The sequence below is a fragment of the Lupinus angustifolius genome, chromosome LG07 (genome assembly GCF_001865875.1).
Source record: "Lupinus angustifolius cultivar Tanjil chromosome LG07, LupAngTanjil_v1.0, whole genome shotgun sequence".
In the NCBI taxonomy this organism is placed as follows: domain Eukaryota; kingdom Viridiplantae; phylum Streptophyta; class Magnoliopsida; order Fabales; family Fabaceae; genus Lupinus; species Lupinus angustifolius.
In genome coordinates, this window is record NC_032015.1 from 17,974,233 (window position 1) to 17,983,660 (window position 9,428).

At 28.6% G+C, this 9,428-nt stretch overlaps 1 long non-coding RNA gene across 2 annotated transcripts; it reads left to right on the plus strand.

The window, feature by feature from the left end:
- On the plus strand, positions 3,950 to 9,195 carry LOC109353038. Of its 2 annotated transcripts, none has more exons than XR_002108414.1 (2): positions 3,950 to 4,042; positions 9,093 to 9,195. It is a non-coding gene; the product is annotated as an uncharacterized LOC109353038 (long non-coding RNA). The 2 variants fall into 2 exon arrangements; XR_002108413.1 differs by lacking the exon at positions 3,950 to 4,042 and adding an exon at positions 8,787 to 8,877.

The window sequence follows — 9,428 nt, forward strand, 5'->3', positions numbered from 1 at the left end:
TTATATTGGATTCGAAGGTAGAAAATAATGTATCTTGAAAGCGCAAAGATTCAAGACTTGTACATTTGATGCTAACCTAAATTTTGATGAAGATAACATACATGCAAATAAGATTGAAGGTCGTACAACAAACAATGAGTTGAAGACTCAAGGGTTACATCTATAGACTTAGGGCATTGTAAGTTTTACTTTTAGTAGGAGTCTTAAGGTGTTTGCCTTAGATCAAGTCTAGGTTAGGTAAGCATAGGTGAAGTCTCAAAAGAGCTTTAACATAAACAATATTAAAATTGAGACATCACATCTAAATATCATATGATAAGTAGGCTCATACATTCACATATATAGTCTTATGCATTAAAGGTATTATATTTAAAAAAACTATGTATAGCATGTTCATATCATATAGGTAGTTTACCTTACATCAAGAAAAATATTTTCAATCAGCATAATCGATTAAGTATTACGTGTAATCGATTATCAAGAATTACAGTAGCTAACCAATCTGATGTTGTTGGTGTGTTAATTGATTAAGATACTGTATAATCAATTAAGACGTAACATAAAACTAACTTTTAATAGCCCGTTCATCAATTAAGTGGATGAACAATCAATTAATAGCAGTATCATTATGTTTGGTACGAATACTGTAATTCTGGCTCATGTGGCATAATATTCAAATTTTCATATCTTGCATATCCATAAGATTTTTAAGCATACATTGTCATATAGATTGCATTAGAAAAGTTTAGAGAATAAGGGCATGTCGAATAAGGCTTAGAATTTGGAGTTGTAGTAAGCATCTCTATGGCTTTTCATGCATAACATTCATTCTTGTTTTTCTTGATAAGTTTTAAAGTGAAAGTAAGAAAAAATGTTTCTCTAAAAATTGTGAAATTTGTTTGTGAAAACGTTTGCATAATTTTCTGATATAGAATAGGTTCTTGTGACTATTCTGCTTAGTGTTTTTAGAGTTGAGTTTACATTGTTATATTTTAGTATTCAGTACTCAAGAAAACTCAAAATTTGTATCGATTGAGGAAAGTGATCTCTTGGTGAGTAACTTCACTTCTAGAAGAGATCTTGTTATTCTTCACGAAGACTAGGAGGTCTTGATGCAAGCAGTACCTGGCTGGGGCCTAATCGCTAAAAGATAGATGATCATAGTAGGCGAGATAGAGAGGTCAAACTAAGGTTGTCAACCTTGTAGTGTCCAAGAAAGTAGCGTCTTAGTTTTGTCGTATATCGGAAGTTTGTGTGTATCAAACATTTTTTAATAGTGAAGAACAAAAATATCCCGAGATCAGAAGGGGAGACTTGGATGTAGTTTGTAGTGGACCATAAATGAACCAGGATAAAAATTTCCTCGTGCACAATTTTCTTACCCTATCTCATTTACTTTTGCTTATTATATTATTGTTATTTGATTGATTATGTGATACATGTTATAATATGTATAAACATCGTTTTTTTATCTCTAAAATCAATTAAGTGTATAAGGATTGATAATCGGTGACTTGCATAGCAAGAAACCATTAAAATCAAGATTCTGCAAGAACTCAGGATAATCAATTATCCACACGAATAATTGATTATCCACACCAATAATCGATTAAGTTCAACACTGGTTAATCGATTAAGTTCAACACTGGTTAATCGATTAATACCAAGCTTAATCGATTAAGTGTAATAACTTTTCGTTTTGCGCAAAATATAGAAAAAACATAGTATGTAATCCGCGACACTTATTCAACCCCCTTCTAGGTGTATTCTGACCTGCTGATACGCAACATATCTTACATTTTTATGATTTATATAAGATTGTTTTTGTTCAAATTTAGTCGTAAAAGTATTACATAATTAAATTATTTTCAAATAAAATGAGTAATAAATTTTATTTTATCATTAAAATATATTTTCAGCCATCAATTTTCATAAACTTTAACGAACAAACTTTACTAACTTAAAAAAATTTAAAATTAGAGGTGTAAGTTTTTTTTCAGCATTGCACCTACAATGTGATGTCTAGGTGGGCCCAGGCGGGCCGACCTGCCAAAGCTCGAAAATTTATAGGATTTGGGTATCATTTTGAATATTTTTTATTAAATCCAGGCTTTTTAGCCTCGCCCGGTCGGGCTATTATAAATCTAGGCTCAAGCCGGACTTACCCGGGCGGGTTCGGGCTACCCGTTTTACCTATATGTTTTTATCTTTTCGGAGACTTTTGGCTTGGTAATAAGCACTAAATGAAAATTTACAAAACAACTTATAATAAAAAATATATAATAAATTTTATGTTATTATGTATTTAATTAGATTTAACTTTATCACAAAAATATAATAAAGAAAATAATATTTACAATAAAACTAAAATCAACATAAATTGTTTATCATAAAGAACTCCACATGACCAAATTTAATATAATAGTTCACAATGAAAGTGTTGATAAAGAACATACAAAAGATAATATTTTTATTAGTATCAAATGTTTATATATTAAAAGTGAAGTTACAAATTATATTGTGTTAGAGAGTGAAGTCCAATAGAAATGAGAGATTTAATAAAAGTTATGTTAAAAATCATAAACATGGACTTAACATCACGTCTTAACTCAAATACAATGCATTAGATATATAAGTTTGGTTGCATTTGGTATAACAAATATGTTAAGAAAAGTTACACGTTAATATTAAATGATACATATTTTTTTGAATAGATTAAATATGTTAAAAAATTATTTTTTAGTTTATGCGGGCTGGCCCGCCATAACCCGCAACACTCTTAGGGCAGATTTGGGCTACCATTTGATATGTATAAATTGTATCCGGACTTTTTAGCCAGACCTGACTTAGCGCGAACCCAATATGGGCTAGCCTGAACCCGTTCGGGTAGCCCATTTTGACACATTTACATATATGTATAAATAATCATGCCCACTCATTTTCAAAGTGAATGTTTAATAATGGGTTCTAGGTTCAAAATGGTATTGAATTATTGCGGATTATAAGAGCTCTATTGAAAAGGAAGTTTTTTAATTTAAAAAGAAGTATCATATTATAGAAAATAGTAAAATAATTGGTTTTGAAATTTGAATATCTTAAAATAATATTTAATTACATATAATAACCTTAATTGTAATTTTTTGTAGATTAGTGCAATGAATGCAAATATTTCGAAATAAAAATTTAAAATCTTGTCTCAGATATTATAGGTACCAAAATTATTCACAATCAACAGCTCATCCAAATTTAAAAAAATTAAATCTATCCATTTGAGTTAATGAATTTAAATTAATATAATCTAATGAATAATTTTAGTAACTGATGAATTTGAATCCATTAATTATATCCAATAGATATATCAATTTGGATGAATATCATATTCATCCAAAAAACAAACATTCACAAATAATATTTTGTTTTCAATTTCATTCATTATCTTAACTTTGATTTTCTTGTAGTGTTTTCACTCTCATTGTGATTTTTATTAAATTGAGATTAATTATAAGATATGTCGATGTGCTTAATATTAATTTTTTTGTTTTTAAGTTGATAACATATATAAATATTTGTTAAAAACTTTACACGTGAAACCTTAAACGTCATATGTTTATAGAATATTGAAAAAATAATTTTTTTAAAGTTCAAAATATCATGTTTTTTAAAATGTTTTATTGAAATAGTGGTTTTCAAAAGAATGATTTTATTCAAAAGTGTTTGAAGTTCCAATTGAAGAAATCAAATGAGTTAGATATTCAATCTATTAAAATGGATTCATAGTTCGATTGGATGAATTTGAATCGATCCATTTAGTTTGAATGAGTTGGATAATTTAAAATAGAGTTTATATCGATTGGTGAATGATTTTCTATCCACGATGATCCAAGTCCAAATTCAAACACTATAAAAAGAACATGAGATCAAACACTTCATTTATCATTTTGGAAAGAAAGCTTAGAATTTGAAGGTGAAATCCCCGTGGCTTCTCGCACCTGTCAACCTTTTCTCATTGGAATTATATGCATTGCTTTGATCCTAACTTCTGGTAAAGAAATAAAGCTTTAGCTTGGTCTTATTTTAAATTAAAACTTGTTACCATTTCAATAAATGTCATCGATATCATAATAGCTTCATCTCCGGTGTGTAAAAGTTAATGACAACCCTTATTTTTATGAATTTTATGTGGTTTGTTTTAATAAACTCGTTGGTGGTATATATATTTGTTTGAAGAAAAATGAATATTTACGAGTCATTCTGTACTTTTTTAAAAGGAAAAGTTATTAAGAGATTAAAGGTTTTCCCCCATATTTATAAAATATGTATATTATATCTAGTGCACACATTGTGTCTACATGTATTTAATATATAATAATATGCTCGTTAGATATTTAATATGTATGAATTAAAGATTTATTCTTGTACACAGAGACGTCCCTTAGCGTATTCAGTAGATATGTAACACAAGACACATAATTAATAAGTGCTCTAAATATTTTTTTAATTATAAAAGCAATTTTATTTTCACATGATAATTAAATATTCTATTGTTTTTCAATCTTTTACATTTTTTTTGTATCATCAATTATGATTCAACTCATAAAATTATTCAATACTTTGTGGTTGTAATGCTCATTATTTTATATTAATATATGGTTGATTTATAATTGAAATAAGGATTTGACCTGTGGTAAGTAAAATATGAGACTATTTAAGACACATTAAAAATTGTTCCTCAATCCCATATCTGGCTAAGAAAATGTGATGACCAGCCTTAAATTTATCTTATGTATATATATACTCGAATAAGCTAATGAATTTAATGAGTCAAACCATACGTGACTCAAGTTCAACTCATTTACTTAATAAATTCAATGTTTAGTTCAATATAACTCGTTTAGTTTATTAACCATACATATCGAACTAAACAACGAGTCTAGGTTAAAATGAATGTTGATTTTTTTGGTTCGTTGTTAGCCCTATTAAAATGCAAGCTTTTAAAAATTAAAAAGAATCCAAAATGTTATTTGTTAGGAAAGGAGACTCCTCACTCTCTCACATAATATAGAGAGTCGTCATTACATTTTTTATCGTCAAAACATAGGAAACATTTTCTTATGTCTAAATTGGAAAATATGACTACTAAACTAGAATTTTGAACTCGAAAGTCAGTTACAGATCGGAGAACATATTGACATGTTGTTCGCCCATATAAAAATAATACTCTCACTAATTGCATGAATTATTGACAATATTAATTAATGTGTTGATTTAATTTTATTAAAAAATTAAATTAAATTAAAGGGAATAAATAACAAAGATGTGGCATTATTCACACATCGATTTCACACTTTTAGAGGAGAAAGGAACATATGACATGATTCGTGATCGTACTATTGATTCGATAGCAAAGAGAGTACGTTGGTCTTGAATCATCTTCTCGCCTCGAGAGCAAAAAGGAAGACATGACATGAAGAGTGACCAAACTATTAAAATTGCATAAATGTCATTAATTATTTGATTAAAATTATTTAAAAGTAATTTTTCTATTTTAATTAAATGAAAGTCATAGCAAAAAACTACTTTTGCCATGGACTAAATGAAAGTCATACCTTTATAACTTGGAGATTGCTTAATAACAAGATACCAACTGATGATAATCTTCAGAGACGAGGTTGTGTCATGGCTTCTATCTGTAACCTGTGCAGGAAAGAAGAGGAGTCTACTATGCACTTGTTCTTCCAATGCTCTTTCTCTGTTTCTGTTTGGAATTGGTTGAGCTACACTCTTTCTACTAATCTTGATACTTCTTCCATCACAAACCTTTTGAAGCTAAGCAAAAGGAACTGGAGTGAGCAAGTCAAGCAGGTTATCATAGCCTCAATAATTCATGTTATCAACACAATTTGGTTATGCAGAAATCAAGCTAGATTCAACAACACTCTGATCAGTTTCCCTATAGCTTTGTCTAGGATAAAGTTGGCAATCTCTCTGTCTGGTAACAACTCCAAAACTTGTGCCAACAACTCAATTACTGACTTGGTTTTACTGAGACATCTCCAGATTCAAACTCATTACTCCAAGGCTCCTAAAATAATAGAGGTAATTTGGTTGCCCCCTGCCCAAGCAACTGTCAAAATTAATACGGATAGGGCAGCTAGAGGAAGCCCTGGTCCCTCTGCTGGTGGTGGAATTTTCAGAAACCATGAGGGTCATACTCTTGCTTGTTTTGTTTGCTTTAGTGGCTGCAATGATGCTCTATTTGTGGAACTATTAGCTGCTATTCTCGCTGTAAGATTTGCTCATCATAAGGGTTGGTACAATATTTGGTTGGAATGTTACTCAATGATAGTGGTGGACATCTTCTATGACAAAGCAAGTCCTCCATGGAAGCTTCTAAGTAAATGGAATCATTGCAAAAAGTTCCTTTCATCCATGAATTGGGTAACTACTCATATTTATAGGGAGGGAAACACTTGTGCGGATCAACTTGCTAACTTTGGTCTATCAATCCAAAATATAGAATGGTGGAATCATGCTCCTAGCTTTATATTGGATGAAGTTAATAGAAATTGTTTAACTCTTCCTAACTTTATATTTGTCTCTTAATTCTCCTTCCTTGTTTGTAACTCTCTTTGGTTAATAAATTGCTTTGGTTCCTTGGCACTGTTGTTTAAAAAAAAAAAAGAGTAGAAAGAAATATATAACATTAAACATGACCAGACTATTGAAATTATCTTAATTTCATTTATTCTGTGATTAAAAACATTTATAGAAATTAATTACTTTCATTAAATTAATCAATAACAAATGGGTTGCATTGGTTATGAACTGACTCCCTCTTTCGAGAGCAGGAAGAATGACATGAGTCTTAGTCGAGCTATTGAATTAATCAATTTTATTGAATAAAACATTTTTAGGAAAATTATTTTGGTTTAGTTAAATGTAATTAATAGCAAAAAAAATCATATTGATTATTAAAAACACATAAATGACATGAGTCTTAATAGGGCTATTGAAAATTGATGAATTAGGAAGGTATCACCTTCTTACTTCGAAAGTAAAAAGGAATATACAATATGAGTTATGATCAAACTATTAAAATTTCATAAATTCCATAAATTATTTTATTAAAAGTAATATTTTTAATTTAATTAATTGTAATCAATAGAAAAACGACCACAATAACCGTGAATCGACTTCCCCCTTTGAGAATAGAAAAGAAGATGTGACGCGAGGTGGGACCAAATTACTAAAACTTGATAAATTTCCTTAATTGTGTAATTCAAAGCAGTCAAATGAAGATAATTATTTTTATTAAATAAATCAATAGCAAATAGATTGTATTGGTCATGAACTCACTTCCTACTGTAGAAAAATAATAGAAAATAAATTTTTTTTTTCTATACATGATACTCCAAGAGCACAAAAATAATAGAAAATAATCTTTTTGGATTATTGAAGATCTATTGAAAAGGAAGTTATTTTAATTTAAAAAGAGTCTAATGTATCATGTTATAGAAAAAACAATAAAATAATTCATTTTGAAATTTGAATATCTTAAAATAATATTTAATTATATATAATTACCTTAATTATAATTTCTTTTTGTAGATTACTGCAATGAATGCAAACATTTCAAAATCTATATATACTACATAATAAAAAAAGTTCCGCTACGTCATGTGACGACATGTGTTACACTAAATTTTTTCCTCCTAAAATAGTTCATTTTCTTAATATACATCCTCTCACACATGATAAAAGTACACTCCCATCCATTGCTCAGTACCCAATATGTTATTTAATAATAACATATAACAATAACATTTAATCATTTTATAAAATTATACTTGAATTGGTAATACGAGTAACGCGTGTGTTCTTAATAATGCGAATGCATAAGTGATAAATGTGTTTTAATTATGTGAATGCACGTGCAACATATGTGTTTTTAGCTATATGAATGTATAGATAACATATGTGTTTTTAACCATTGAGATGCACGGGTCACATGTATGTTCTTAACAATACAAATGCACGAATAATATGTATATTTTAACCATATGAATGTACAAGTAACATGTGTATTCTTAAGCATGTAAGAAAAACATACTGCCCCGTGCGATATATCTAATGGATAATTTTAGTAATGTATGAATTTGAATCCATCCATTATATCCAATGAATATATCTATTTTGATAAATATCAAATTCATCCAAAAAACAAACGTTCATAAACAATATTCTTTGTTTTCAATATCATTCATTATCCCATTTTTTGACTTTCTTGTAGTGTTTCTAACTCTCACTATGATTTTTTATTAAATTGAGATTAATTATAAGACACGTGAATGTGATTAATCATAAATTTTTGTTTTTAAGTACATAGTATATGTAAATACTTGTTAAAAATGTTACACGTATAACCTTAAACATTATATACTTGTAGATTATTGAAGAAATAATTTTTTAAAGTTCAAAAAAAAATATTTTTTATTTAAATAAAGGTTTTCAAAAGAACTAACGATTTAATTAAAAAGTGTTTGTAGTTCTAATTAAAAAAATTAAATGGATTAAATCCAATCCATTAAAATGATTCATGGTTTGAATGGATGAATTTGAATTCATCCATTAAGTTTGGGTATGAATGAATTGAATAAATTAAAATATGATTTAAATAGATTGGTGGATGATTTTCCATCCATGAGGATCCACATCTAAATTCATCCATTTCCCACTTTATAAAAAGAACATGAGATCACACACTTCATTCATCATTTTAGAGAGAGCTTAGAATTTGAAGGTGAAATCTCATGGCTTCTCGCATCTATCAACCTTTTCTCATTGGAATTATATGCATTGCTTTGACCCTAACTTCTGGTAAAGATATAAAGCTTTAGCTTCGTCTTATTTTAAATTAAATCTTTTATCATATAGTATCAACTTAGGTGAGTAATAGTTAGTGACAACCCTTATATTTATGAATTTCATGTGGTTTGTTTTTATAAACTCGTTGGTGATATATATTTTGTGATGAAAAGAAATAATAGTTTCTATTAGTCATATAGTACTTAATATAATATTTACTGGTTCAGGACCAACAATAGTAAAAGCAACTGAGGCTTACCATTGTGAATTTCCATGTTTTGGAGGATTTCTGAAAGAGAGTATATGCAACAATAGATGTCTTAGTGAAGGCATGAAGAACGGGGGAACATGTAGAAATGATTTTTGTTGCTGTAGATACGAAGACTAATTGTTGCTATAAAATGACATAACAATAATCAGTTTAATTATGATCAACATATAATATTTGGATCATGATGTTAACACTCCATGCATTCATTGGTTTCTTAATCTTAAAGGGGTGAAAATACAATACTAACACATCGGGTGCAATTTGGTTTATTTGAAGCACAAGATAAAGGATT